Below are 13277 nucleotides of genomic sequence, written 5' to 3' on the forward strand. Positions count from 1 at the left end.
AACAAAGTTTGGATAGCAAGCATTCATAGTGGATGCCTGTATATTGAATACCCACATGCCATTCGAGTATGGTACATGGTTATGCTAATGCTTGGCAATGTTTTTATGTTTGAATATTCTTATGTTAAGTTGTACATCTTGGATTTGAGCTCAGTTGATGATATTTTGTGTACTGGTTCTTTGCTTCAGTGATTTCCATTTATGGGCTTGGAGAGTTATTGAAGGTTTATGCTTTGAATGTGTACATGATGTACTTTGGATACCTAGATGCTATGAGCTCTATAAATTGAGCTTCCTTTGCTACTTTGGATACTTTGAATTCGCTCTAGTGGGAGTGTTTGGTATTTTCTTTGTGTAGAGCTTGGTCATTTGAGTCAATGGGAGACTCTCTTATGCTCTCTTGGTTTATGCATATATTGTCATTATAGAGGGTTATGAATGTGGGCATATATTGTCACTGCTCTCTTGGTTTTTGCATATACTATCACTACAAAAGGTTATAATTATGGGCTAATTTTACCTTTGATGTGGTAACCTTTTACCACTTATTGTCAGTAGGTTGTGATGAATGGCGAATACATGCTTGGCATGCATTGTGATATGGTATGCATATATGTACCTGACAACTTGGATGTTTTGATAGTCTCCGATATTCTGTGGTTTATGATCTATCTTGACACTACTACTTGCATTGTATATCCCAATTACTAGCAGGATTTGCCTAGTAGTAAGATCTTATTCTTTTGCATGTTTGCCTATAGTTACATGCTGATTTACTGTAGTTTTATGGACATCCAAGCTAAAAATTAGTTTTGAGCAATTCTTTTGAGAGCAGATACTTGTATTCAACACTCTATTACTTCATGCTTCTTGTGGACAGTTGTGTATTGGCTTAGTCTTCCTCCTACTACACTCCTTTTGGCTTGGTTTTGGGACTAATTCTATTGTTGTTACAATATCTCATACTCTCTTTGTTTGGTAGACATCATGCGTGCTTCAAATGCTTCCAATGATAGTGATATCTTCAACATAGAGAAGTTAGATAACAATAATTTCCAGTATTGGAAGACTCAGATTTGGCATGTATTGGTGCAGAAGAAGCAAGTTAAGTAAGTGAAATTAAATGGCATAAAGCTAGAACTTTGTGATGTAGATGAAGGGGAAGTGCTTGATGAGCTATGAAAGTATACCATCATTTTATCATTGTCAAAGTAGGTATACTTCAATGTCATTGAGACTGAGGGCAATGCTTATGTATTATGGAAAACAATTTATGATCTCTATAACAAGCAAAGTTCTAGAACTCAGTTGGAAACTCGTGGACCTTTACATGAAGGAAGGAACATCTATATCGTTTCATTTAAATGAGATTCATTCCATTTTTAGTCAGCTTACTTTGTAGGGCCTTACGTTTGAGGAGAATGTTAAGTCTCTTTTCTTGCTTATCATACAGTCCGAGTCTTGGGATACATTTCATAATAGTATGTGTAAACCCTTATGAAGGTGGCTTTCAACTTAGGGATATAGAGGGTGTTTTGCTCAGGGAGGAAATAAACAGGAAGCATGTTGATGCAGCTTATACTTCTCATATAGTTACAATGAGAGGTAGACAAGGTGGTAATGGGAATAACAATCATGGTAGAGACTCATAGCCTAACAAGGGCAAGTCTTAGTCCCATGAGTAATCACACAGTAAGCCATGTGGTCCTAAGTCCTCTCTTAATTATCATTATTGTGGATAGTAGGATCACATAAGGCAACATTGCCATAAGAGTGCAATGATAGGCATGAAAAAGGCAAAGGAAAAGTGCAAGATAATGCCAAATCTTCTTATGATCGTAGCATTGTTCTTAGGTCTAGTGTTAAGATAGAAGGGGCAAATGCCTTAGAGTATAGCTCTGATTATTGCATACTTGGGTGCTTCATCACTTAAACTACTCAATTGTTTGATACTTCATCTTCTTGCTCTCAGTGTTGGCTTCTTGATTTGGGGGCTTCATGTCATATAACCCACATCATCATTGGTTTTATACTTATCATACTATTACAGATTTAGTTATACTAGGAGATGACATTGCATTGAATATTATTGGCATAGGTGATGTGATATTGCAATTTGGCGTTAGCGTTCCATTTGTACTTCATGATGTATGTCATGTCTTGGCTTAGCTAAAATCCTTATCTCCACTAGACTGCTAGATGACGATAGTTATCATGTCCCTTTTGGTGATTTCGCATGGAAGATTACTCATGGTAATCTCATTTTTGCTAGAAGTACCAGGGTTGGCAACCTGTACCCTTTGCTTGTATATGTTGATCATGTTTTGGCCGTGATTGATCTTCCTCATGTATCTCTTTGGCATCATCATCTTGGGTATATGCCCTTTAAAGAAATGAAAATACTCACTCGTTTGCAGTATTTCTTGTCTCTTGACAACTCATGTTTTGACTCTTATGATCATTATTTATATGGCAGGTAGACACGTAGCTCTCATAAATTTTTGGCTCCATATACATGGGTGAGGTGTTGAATTTTTTTCATTCGCATATTTGTGGTCCCATGCTCTATCAATCACATTAGGTAGTGCTAGGTACTTTGTGACCTTCATTGATGATTATTCGTATAAATTTTAGGGCTATCCTATTAAGCAAAAGTAAGAGGTGTTAGCTATATTTTAGTACTTTCTTGCTATGATCGAGAACTAGTCTAGGCATAGGTTGAAATGCCTAGAAATGATTCAACAATGGGGACAAATATATCTCTAAGGCATTTAAGAAATTTTGTGATGAGAGAGGTATTACCGCCCCCACCCCAAAATGATGTTGCAAAGCATATAAATAGAACTATTCAAAATAGAGTCTATAGTATGCTTATTCAAGCAATCTTACCAAAGTACTTTTGGGTCGAGGCAGCTCTACTACTATAGTTTATATTTGATCAATAGATCCCCATACACTACTCTTAGTGGTAGAGCTATAGAGGAGGTATGGCATCGTAAACCTCCCTTGTTTACACACTTGCGTATCTTTGGATATGAGGCTTTCAACCATATTCCCAAAGAAAAATGAAATAAGCTAGATCCAAAGTTCATCAAATGCATCTTTCTTGGATAGGGTGATATAAGTGAGATGGGCTATCACCTTTGGGATCCATAGGCTTATAAGGTTATCTACAACCATGTTGTTGTATTTCATGAGGAAAAGATGCATATGAGACTAAAGAAGGCAGTTGAGATATGTAGCATGATCTTTTAGGAGGTTCCTCTTATTATAATATAGCCAATCCTAGTTAGATAGCCTACCTGTTGTGATGATGTAGTGGCTTAGGATCCACCTATTGTATAGGATCATGATGTTGGATAGAGAGGACTTGCCATAAGACCCCATAGCCTATCTTGAGCTACTCCACTAATGCCTCACACCATCCTAATTGTTTTGAGCCCTATATGTATTATGTCATGGTGACATATTCTATTGAGCCTCTTACTTATGAGGAGGCTATGCACAGAGATGATAATCACTCTTAGAAGAGAGCCATGTAGTTTGAATATGATTCATTAGAGAAAAAGCTTACATGGAATTTGGTTCCTTTGCCTAATGGAAAACTTACATTGCCATATAAGTGGGTGCACAAGTTGAAGAGTACCCTGGGTCACTCCAAGCCAAAATATAAAGCCAAATTGGTTGACTAAGGGTTTGAAGCAGGATAAGGAAGTTGATTTTGATGAGATTTTCTCTCTTGTGGTTAATGCGACTACCTTATGCCTAATATTGGCCTTGGTTGTGCAAATGTATTTGGACTTGTACTAGATGGATGTGAAAATGGCTTTTCTTGATATGGACTTGCATGAGAACATTTATATGTAGTAGCTTAAGAGCTTTGAAAAAAGGGCAAGGAACACCTAGCGTGCAAGTTGAGGAAGAGTATTTATGAACTTAAGTAGACACTTAGAAAATGGTATCGTAAGTTTGATACATTTATGCATTCATAGGTTTATTCCTGTAGTAGTGATATATATCTGTGTCTTTACATAAAGAAGGCTTGTGCTTATAGCCTCATCATTTGGGTGTTATATGCTAACGACATGTTGATTGCTAGGAGTGTTCATGATGAGCTAAATGCTTTTAAGACTTAGCTCAATATAATCTTTAAGATGAAGAGCATGGGGTATGTCTCTCACATACTTACTATGCATACTACACACAGTTGCTTTAAGGGACTCCTCTTATCATAAATGGAGTACATCCTTGAGTAGTTAAATATGTGAGATGGTAAGCCTACTGACTGCCTATTGCCTTCTCATGTGAAGGTCAGTCATGTAGATTGACCCTAGTCAGATAATGAGAAGGTCAAGATGGCCAAAACCTCATATGGATCCATGGTCGACACCTTGATATATGCAAGATAGCCACTAGACCTAACATAGTATTTGTAGTGGGGTTGAGTTAGCCCATTGAGACTTGCAAGGAGGCCTTATGACTGGGCCTAGACCTTGGCATGAATATGACTCTTGCATTCCATTTGGACTCTATGAGTGTCATTCAATTAGCATGTAATCCAATCTTTTATATGAAGATCAAGAATATTGAGGTCTGTTACGCTTCATCAGAGAGGCGATTGAGGAGAAGTAGATAGAGCTTGTCAAGATCTCAATTGATAAGAATCTTGTAAATCTATATACCAAAAGTCTCCTAGTGGAACATTATGCCTTCCTTAGGAAGATGATTTGGTGTAGGATGATATGACATGTGTTCCTCATTCTATCATACCTATATGTACACTTTGTACTTTGTCACTTTTATCTTGTTGTTTTAATACTCAGGTGCATTCGCCTTTAAGTGGGAGGTTATCGGGGGATAAAAATTGCATATGCCTAACTGCCTATATTTACTTGTACTTATTGCCCACACACTTGTACATTGTAAGTGTTGATCGCCCATCATTATCACTTTGTTCTTTATTCTTTATATGACAATAGAGTAAGGGAAGGCATGTCACATATTATGGCTATTGGAGTTCCCACATACCGGTCTCTCTCTTCTTTGCTTAAACCTCTATAGCTCTTGCTTCTCTCTTGCTTTTGCTCGTGCTTCCACTCCTACTCTACCTTTCATTCCTAAGCTTATGATATATAGATGTGTATGAAGAGGTTTTGGGTTTTCACTTCCACTACATAGTGGAGCTAATAGATGGCTTCTTATGAGCTTGATAATTCAAGAGCTAGATCAATCACATCTTGGTTTTAGGTGATTGGTCAAAAGAATACATAGGGGTAGGCGAAGTAGACTTAGACTACATCTCTTTGGAACTAAAGGTTGTAATCACTTGCACATCTGCAATTGTAGATGAATGCATTTATCAACATAGTTAACATTGCAATTGCTTAGGAACTTGAATGTTCATCCTAAAAGAATCTCAGTGCTACTTCCTTCAGAGTTCCAAAAAACATAGAAGAGGAGTGGATGCTCTCAATATCAATGGTGACTATCAATTTACACTTTCTCAACAAGAAGTAGGGTTGTCCTTCTTATGGATTCAACTTTATATCCATTAGCTATAGTTGTAATTGGCCGAGGTTTTTTCAATAATAATAAGAAAGTGTGTTATAATCCTATCTCTCATCAATGATTGCATCAACTATTACTGACTTGCTTCTTGTAAGGCATACCTACTAAGTCAAGGGCCGTCATAAAGAGCGGCACTAAAATCAGTTCTAAGTGATGTTCTACAATGAGGGCTGAAGTATCTTGTCCATCTTTCTAACTCATGCATTCATGAGCTAGTTGATATTTGAGCTCCTCTATAGATGGAAACTCCAAGGTGACAAGAATGTGATCCAATTCTACTCATCTTTGGGAGAGGGAATATATCTAGCCAACCATCAAGAGGTTGGAGGATCATTAGGATCTCCTCATAATAGTGTAGAGATAGAGTCTAAGTCTGAGGTTTTGCAAGACTCCATCTCAATGCGGACTACCTCCTTCCTATTTCTTAGAAAGACTAAACCATTGCCCCAATCCTTAATGAGATATGCATCTGCATCCATGGCCAGCTAAGCAACATGTCCTAGTCAACTCTTTTCATAACAACAAAGTTAAACTTGAATCATACCCTAGCAATATTGACTAGACAATCCCTTAATAGTCCCATTGATTTGACTTCAAATACATCAACGATAGTCAAATTAAAATGCATTGGTTCAATCAATGGGTTTTTCCAAGCTTGGAGTATGTCTTGATTAACTATGATCACATTGAATCCAATGTCAACAATTCATTTCCATATGATAGTGTCTCCAAGGGTTTCCATAGGAAGAAGAGCATGCCAATCAATTCCTTTCCAAAATGTGTTAACCCCTAAAGCAATTAGGTTTGAAGTTGCACTAAATCTAGGTTGTGAAATGTAGTGAGACCTATCGAAGGTGTGTTCCTTCTACCCAATCTTTTAATCCCTACCAAATCAATGGGCTTCCTTTGAGTAGAGTTTTGAGTAGAATGGTGACTTTTGTGGATGCAAGGGCTGCAATGATGGTAGGTTTGATGGTCTCATAGATATACTATGTCCTAATTGCATCGATAATAATTAAAGACTCTTGTTCCATGGACTATGGGTCATTTGAGGGATTGGTTATAATCTCTTCAAGTTGCCATGGGTTCTCACGAACATATTTTTCTTGGTTGACACCAATTGTTTGTTGACAAGACTTTCACTGCCAATAATCTCGTTGCTAGCCCTTACAACCTGCAACAATGTCATGTGCAGCCCCTTGCTACAGCAAACGGCCTTCACATTGAAGCATTTGATCATGGCCACAAAAATACACGTTCATCTTGATAAACTCTGATACTATACTCCTTTCTCTAGCCTTTATGTTCAAGTCCCATACATTGACACACAATGCATTTAGACATCAATTTTACTATATTATGTTTCATGATAGGCCAATAAACATACTCTTTGCATACAATTATCATAGATTAAATACCCCTGTGTGTCCCATATATGTACGTTGATGCATTTCAGTTGTAGTAGTAATTTTAAAAGATATGGTAATACACATCCTTCTTTGATAATATAAAAATCCATTCACATAATAATAATTATAAAAAATAGTGATATTTAGTATTCTAAAATCTTTGCCAAATAAAAGAGAAATTAAGCTCTAAAACATACATAAGTATCGTATCTCAAATGTTTGAATTTTGATAATGAAAATATGATTTGAAGATATGTGCAAAACAAGCTATGGGATCCAGGATATGTTTCCTCCAAGTGTCCACAAAAGGGCCTCCTATCCATAACGCTTCACGTGCATTCCCGTATTCAAAATGCCTCTACTACTGTATGTCTCAAGGATTTTTCTTTGGGTAGCTTAAAAGTAAAGAAATTAATGGGGACCTACCCCTAATGTGACAGTAAGAGAGAGATAGTAGGGGAGTTTCTCGTGGGGAACCCCATTAATTTCCTCCTCTACCTTAAAAGTAAGGGGGAGGAGAGGAGAGGAGAGGGGGCATGGCTTGGGGGGTGGGTTTTGGGAAAGGGGGTAGGGGGTAGGGGGCAAAGTGAAGGGTATGGAAAACTCCATAAATATTGCCATACTTAATATATCCATTTCTTTCAATGTTTAGAAGCTTATCTATTGACAAATTCATAGGCATCATCATTTATTATACATTATATCACCATCAATCTACCCTTGGCCTCACTGATTCATACCAAAGAAGGCTCAAGATCGTACCTCATTAACTTTGCTATGTCTAATTTGATTGTAGCACTAGCATAAAATATATGAGATTCTAATAAAAGAAATAATATCTTCTATAATACATGCCACCTATATGGTTACCATAAAGGTTTCATAATTAAACTTTCTCCATGTTGAACTACCATAACATAATGATTGCTACAAAGAAAAATTTAAATGGAATATTGATATGGACTGATATTTTGAAACATGTAAAGGAGAGCATTGTGTATATCTTGTTGTAATACTTTGAGACTTTGACACATTCTTATGTTTTACTTGTGTCAAATTTTAGTGTGGCGATATAGAAAAGTCTCAATATAATACATCTATCGATAAGTTTAGATATCTTTCTTAGAGAAGGATTAACATCAATTCCAAGTGAAATTTTTGGAATCTTGGATAATTTATTTGTTACATGTTCGAAATACTACCTTTTTGGTTGAAATACTATATTTTTGGTGTTCAAGAAAATGCATTTTCATGAAATATTGCTTTTGGAGTGATAAAACAATGTATCACCTTTAAAGTGCAACGTATAATTATTATGTTAGAAATGGTTTACTCTTTTAAACTTAGTCAATATGAGGAAATGAATAGAATACAAAGTCTTATATCTCAAAAAGGGGATACACGATAAATTTTTTGCTATTATTGAGAGTTGAAAAGAGTGTATTTTTGCCTATTTTTTGTTAAGTTTTAGGTGTACCGAATGGTTGTTTTAGTGCATGATTGATTAAGTTTGGTTGGTTTTTGAAGCACTTTAGATGTTTTCAGTTGTGGTTGAGTACGTTTGGTTACCTTATGATGGTTTTTGATTGAGTTGTCATGTGTTGGTAGATTTTGTACATGGTTTGATTGATTTTGATGTAATTTGGTTATATTTGTTTGGGTCTATCTTTGGTTCTATTGAGAAGTTGAGATTGTGAAAGATTGAGTTTCAGTATGATTGAATATGTATTTAATGGTTTTTGATTATTTGGAATGGTATGGTTAGAGCTAAGTGGTTTTGTTGCATTTGGTTGGCCCTTACTGGTGTTATGTGAGCTTTTGTAAGTCTTTATAAATGGTATGTATGCTTCTGTATATGTTTTGTTGGATGGATTTTTAGCTTGTGGATATATTCTTCCCTTGGAAAGAGAAGAATGGAAGTTCTTTGTAGCTTGTTTGTGTAACGTGTCCATTAGAATCATCCAGGACACGTCTTAGCAGTCCATCGGAAAGGATGTCTAGAAAGCTCTGCCCGGCACTCCCATGGAATGTTACGGGATTTGCGATCTAGGTCTTCCCGCGTCTGCCACGTCGCGGAAGTATCCTGGCCGTTCCCACTTAGGATCAACCGGAATTAGGGTTATCCTGATTGGTCATTATCTAACAGCAACTAGCGTCGAACCCAAGCGTACTACTTTACGCAGAAACACCAAATCCAAAGCGGATTTACGCTGCACTTGGTTCAAGGAGAATGGGAAATGAGGGGGATGCAAAGCTCAACCTCTCTGCCATAAGGCATAGTCCCATTCCGTTCCCCTAAAACAGCGTAAATCGGTTAAGACATAACTCTAGGTTATTGCTTTCTTTATTCATTTTCTTTGACGATCATTTAGCTGTTCTTCGAGATTTTGAGAAAAGTTCCCGGCTAACCGAGACCACCCAACCATAGGACGCGGACCTATGGCCTATCCTCCGCACTTTCCTCGGTTTGTTTTAGTTATGTAATTATCTAACATATTAATTTTGACATGTAACAATCAGCTTCTTTAATTAATCCGTTAAGCACTGGTTCCTTCACGTAATCTTATCACGTGACATAGAAAAACAATATCAAACAAATTCTTTATTATCATTTCATCATTTTATCTTTGAAATACAAGGAGTTCCGCCCGTAGGCTTGTCCATAATCCGCCCGAAGGCTATCCAGTAATCCACAAGGATTACTATTCCAAGCTTCCACCCGTAAACTAGTATGCGGGCCTCGAGATCCAATCCCGAGTCACGTTAGCCTCTTGTGCAGGTCCCGGAAGGCGAGGGTTTTACGGCCAGAGCCCCCCCTGGCACCCAAGCGTCCTCCTGCTCCAAGTAGAACTCAACGGAGAGACCTCTCGTGGCGGGTTCGGTCCACATTCCCAACACGGTCAACAACCCCCTTGGTTAGGGTCAGGCAGGCAGTCGGGGGTAACTGAAGCTGCCTCTCCCTTCAGGCCTTCAACCTGAAGCATTACATATCTTTTCATCCTTTAGTTCCTTGAGCAAACAATGCAAACAGTGCTTTCTAAACTGTTACAAGCACAATCAATTCAAGTGGTCGTTTATTTGGCCAATTGCTAAGGAGTGAATCTTTCTCTCCGAATGTATCCAGCACTCGATCCAGGATCAATTGCGACTTGGCAAGATCCCCAAGGGTTTGTTTGTTAACCCTATATCCTTGAGTTAGGGCCGTACCCTACTAACCCAACTTAACCAATACCTTAAGTTCTATTAGCAGTAAATATGTTATTCCAATTTACTAATTGGTCTTTTGCTTCCAAGCAAATATCTAATCCTCGTATCTTGGTTACTTTACCCAAGAAAGGTACTATATCACGATGATTATTTCTCCTCTTGCAAGATAAACTTGCATAAGAATCTGCCAATCTCATTCCGAGGAATTGGCCATTCTCTTTTGATCAAATCACAAGATCATGCGACTCTACAACCTATTGCACGAGTGTCGCATCAAAATCATGGGACTATTTTACCCATCGAATGGTGTTGTCTAATCACGAAATGATGATTAGATAGGAAATAGGGTTAGGGTATCTTCATAACAATCCGTTCCTGATTGCACTAGGTCGATATTGTCAGTCCTAAAGGTCCAAATCCAAATCGAGTTTCATTCTTTTAGCGAGCGATCCTTAGGGTAAAAACCCTAGATCGTTTCTCGCAAGTGTGTCCTATTGTCCCTACATTCCGTGAATGAGGGCAAGTCTTTAGGGTATAAGAGTTTCAGCTTCGGCAATAAGAGCGATTAGGTCACATCCTCAATGTGCTAAACCCTAGTTAGCTCTTTGGTATATGTTGCATTGATTTAACCCTTCTTGAACGAGTTGCTTGCGGTTTAGGTGTTTTTAGGGTAAACCAATTTACTTATCTATTCTTGGAGGTATTTACGATACCCTTCTCGTAACCACATGATTCATTTCCTACGTTTGAGTATATTTACAAACCCTACTTTTTTGGTTAAAACCAAAGCATATGCTAAGTTACGACATAGCTTCTATTGATGCATTTAAGATTCATGCTACTAAGCGATAGGGTTTTATGTGAACCATGCAACCTTTTTCTAACTTCTTTTCTAAATGAGATTTTCGTATGCTGAATAAGCATTGTACAACCTTTTGTAACTATTTACGTAGTTGATTGAGATTTAAGCCAATTGACTAGATTTTAATCTACTTTACTTAGTTTTAAGAACCATTTCCATGCCTTGTAAATTCCTACGGATTATTAGCGACCTTCTTTTAATGAATCATTTCGAAGGAAAGATGCCTAATAATGCAACATATGATTTATTCTTTCCCATGCATAATCGAAAGTGTACATCAGTAATTTCAATTTTATAAAGATGGGCATTAGTTAATCTGAGTTCGTTACTTTTCAATGCATAATAACCACTTGCCAGGAATGCATAAAGATCTTATGCTGTTCTTTTTCATTCGTTTAATACAAATGACCAATTCCTTGATTGAAGTTATTTCTTTTAATTTAGTCAAGGTATTTCAATCAAAAAAAGTGCATCCTAATTCCATAAATGATCCATGCACAATTGAAATATTATGACGTTAATCAAAATTAGGAAGAAAAACCTGGACTTGTGGTGAAATGTCCACATGGATGTTAGGAGATGATCCTCCTGCGGTTGCGCCTTGTGCCTTCTTAGGAGCCATCGTGGCTTTGACCTTCTCGCATTGGTCGTGGACTTATGATCTTGGCCCGTCTCTTTTGAACGCGAAACTCCCTTTGTGACCGCTTGCACGGTTTCTCGGAATTGACTTTAGAAGGCTGTATAGGCTTCCTCCATGAAATGGTTTTAAAAGGCTTATGTGGGAAGGGTTTTTTTTTTTATAGAAGAAAAGAACCCGGCCTATGATGGAATTTAAAAGGGAAGGCAAGGAAAAAAAAAAGTGCTTAAAACCTTGGGGGTAATAAAACCCGCTTGATAAGGCCTATGAAAAGCCCAAGGAAGGTAGTTTTAGATGGGCTTTGTGAAATGCTAAAAGGGGGGAACAAGGATTTAATTATTGGGATAAGTCAAACTTTAAGGGGACTTGGGTAGGAATTTCAAGAAGAAGGGGCTAAGGTGGAAATTTCGAAGAGAAAGGGGACTTGGGTGGAAACCTCACGGAAAGGGTTTTTAAGAAACCCGAGGTTTTAAAAAAAAGACTTATATGGAACCCACGAGAAGGGCTTTAAATCTTGGGGATGGGTTTAAAAAACCCACTTTGTATAGGCAATAGGAAAGGCACGGGAAGGGGGGCTTTGGATCCCGGGGGAAAAGGGGTTATAAAAACCTTCTAGAGGAAGGCTTAAGGAAGCCACATGAAGGGGGGCTTAGATCCTCCCCTTAGAAGCTTCTCAAGAAGCTTCTGAGAAGCTTCTGTGGGCACGGCCACTCCACCTGGAGGAAGAAGACGATTCTTCTGGCGGCGTGATGGCGGGCAGTCCTTCTGGCGGCGTGTTGGCAGCAGGGCCGAGATGAGGCCGAGGCAGAATTCGGTGGCAGCTTCCTTCTTCACTATGTCAAATCTCCTCCCACTCTCCTTCTCAGTCAGCGATACGCTATCTCTTCCAGCTCCCTCTTAATGGCAGCGTAACACTCCTTACCCTCCTCAAACTGGCGGCATCACGGCTCCTAGCTCCCTCCTTCCATCTCCCATGGCGATGGGTTTTATAGGGAGAGGGAGAGGTACCTCCCCTCCCCCACGCGGCCTGATGCATGAGCATCAAGCCTTCCATGAGCCCCAGCACGGTGCACAGTCATCGTGCCTCCCCTCCACGTCTACACTCTCCCATTTTAGCACCATCCTCTTCCCTCAGCCACGCTTCGGTTGGGGGGAAGAGGATTAAAAATTTTTTGCATTAACTCCAATATTATCCTCTTGACCTTCTCCCTAAGAGGAGGTTCTCATGAAAATATACGGTTTCATTAGACCATAGTCTCGATTCTGCCAATGGAGATCATGACACATCGTGTTAAAGCTCACACCGTCTGTGACCAATATGCCGGCATTATCATTTGCCCGGGACTTCATACGGCCTCGTAATATTTTCAGCAGAAATATTACAGTTTGAAGGAAGGATTAGTAGTTAAAGACTAAAGTAAAGACTTAGAGTAACGTTGCTAGTGATGAGCTCTAAAGGGACACTTAGTGGTTCCAACAACTCTTCCAATCAGCCATACCCCTTGGAGAGTGTCTCCACGACCAAGAAAGGTTTTTGGGTATTTATTGTATGGTATTCTCATGTGTGAGTGATTGAGACTATGTGACTGAGAGA

General features: G+C 38.5%; 1 pseudogene; it reads right to left on the reverse strand.

Moving 5' to 3' along the window:
• Nucleotides 1-12762, reverse strand: part of LOC148019749 (3-deoxy-manno-octulosonate cytidylyltransferase, mitochondrial pseudogene) — a 64700-nt pseudogene extending 51938 nt beyond the window's left edge.
• Nucleotides 12763-13277: the final 515 nt, after the last annotated feature.

This window comes from Lygodium microphyllum, chromosome 19 (genome assembly GCF_053477565.2).
Source record: "Lygodium microphyllum isolate KBCC chromosome 19, Lygodium_microphyllum_v1.1.10, whole genome shotgun sequence".
Taxonomy (NCBI): domain Eukaryota; kingdom Viridiplantae; phylum Streptophyta; class Polypodiopsida; order Schizaeales; family Lygodiaceae; genus Lygodium; species Lygodium microphyllum.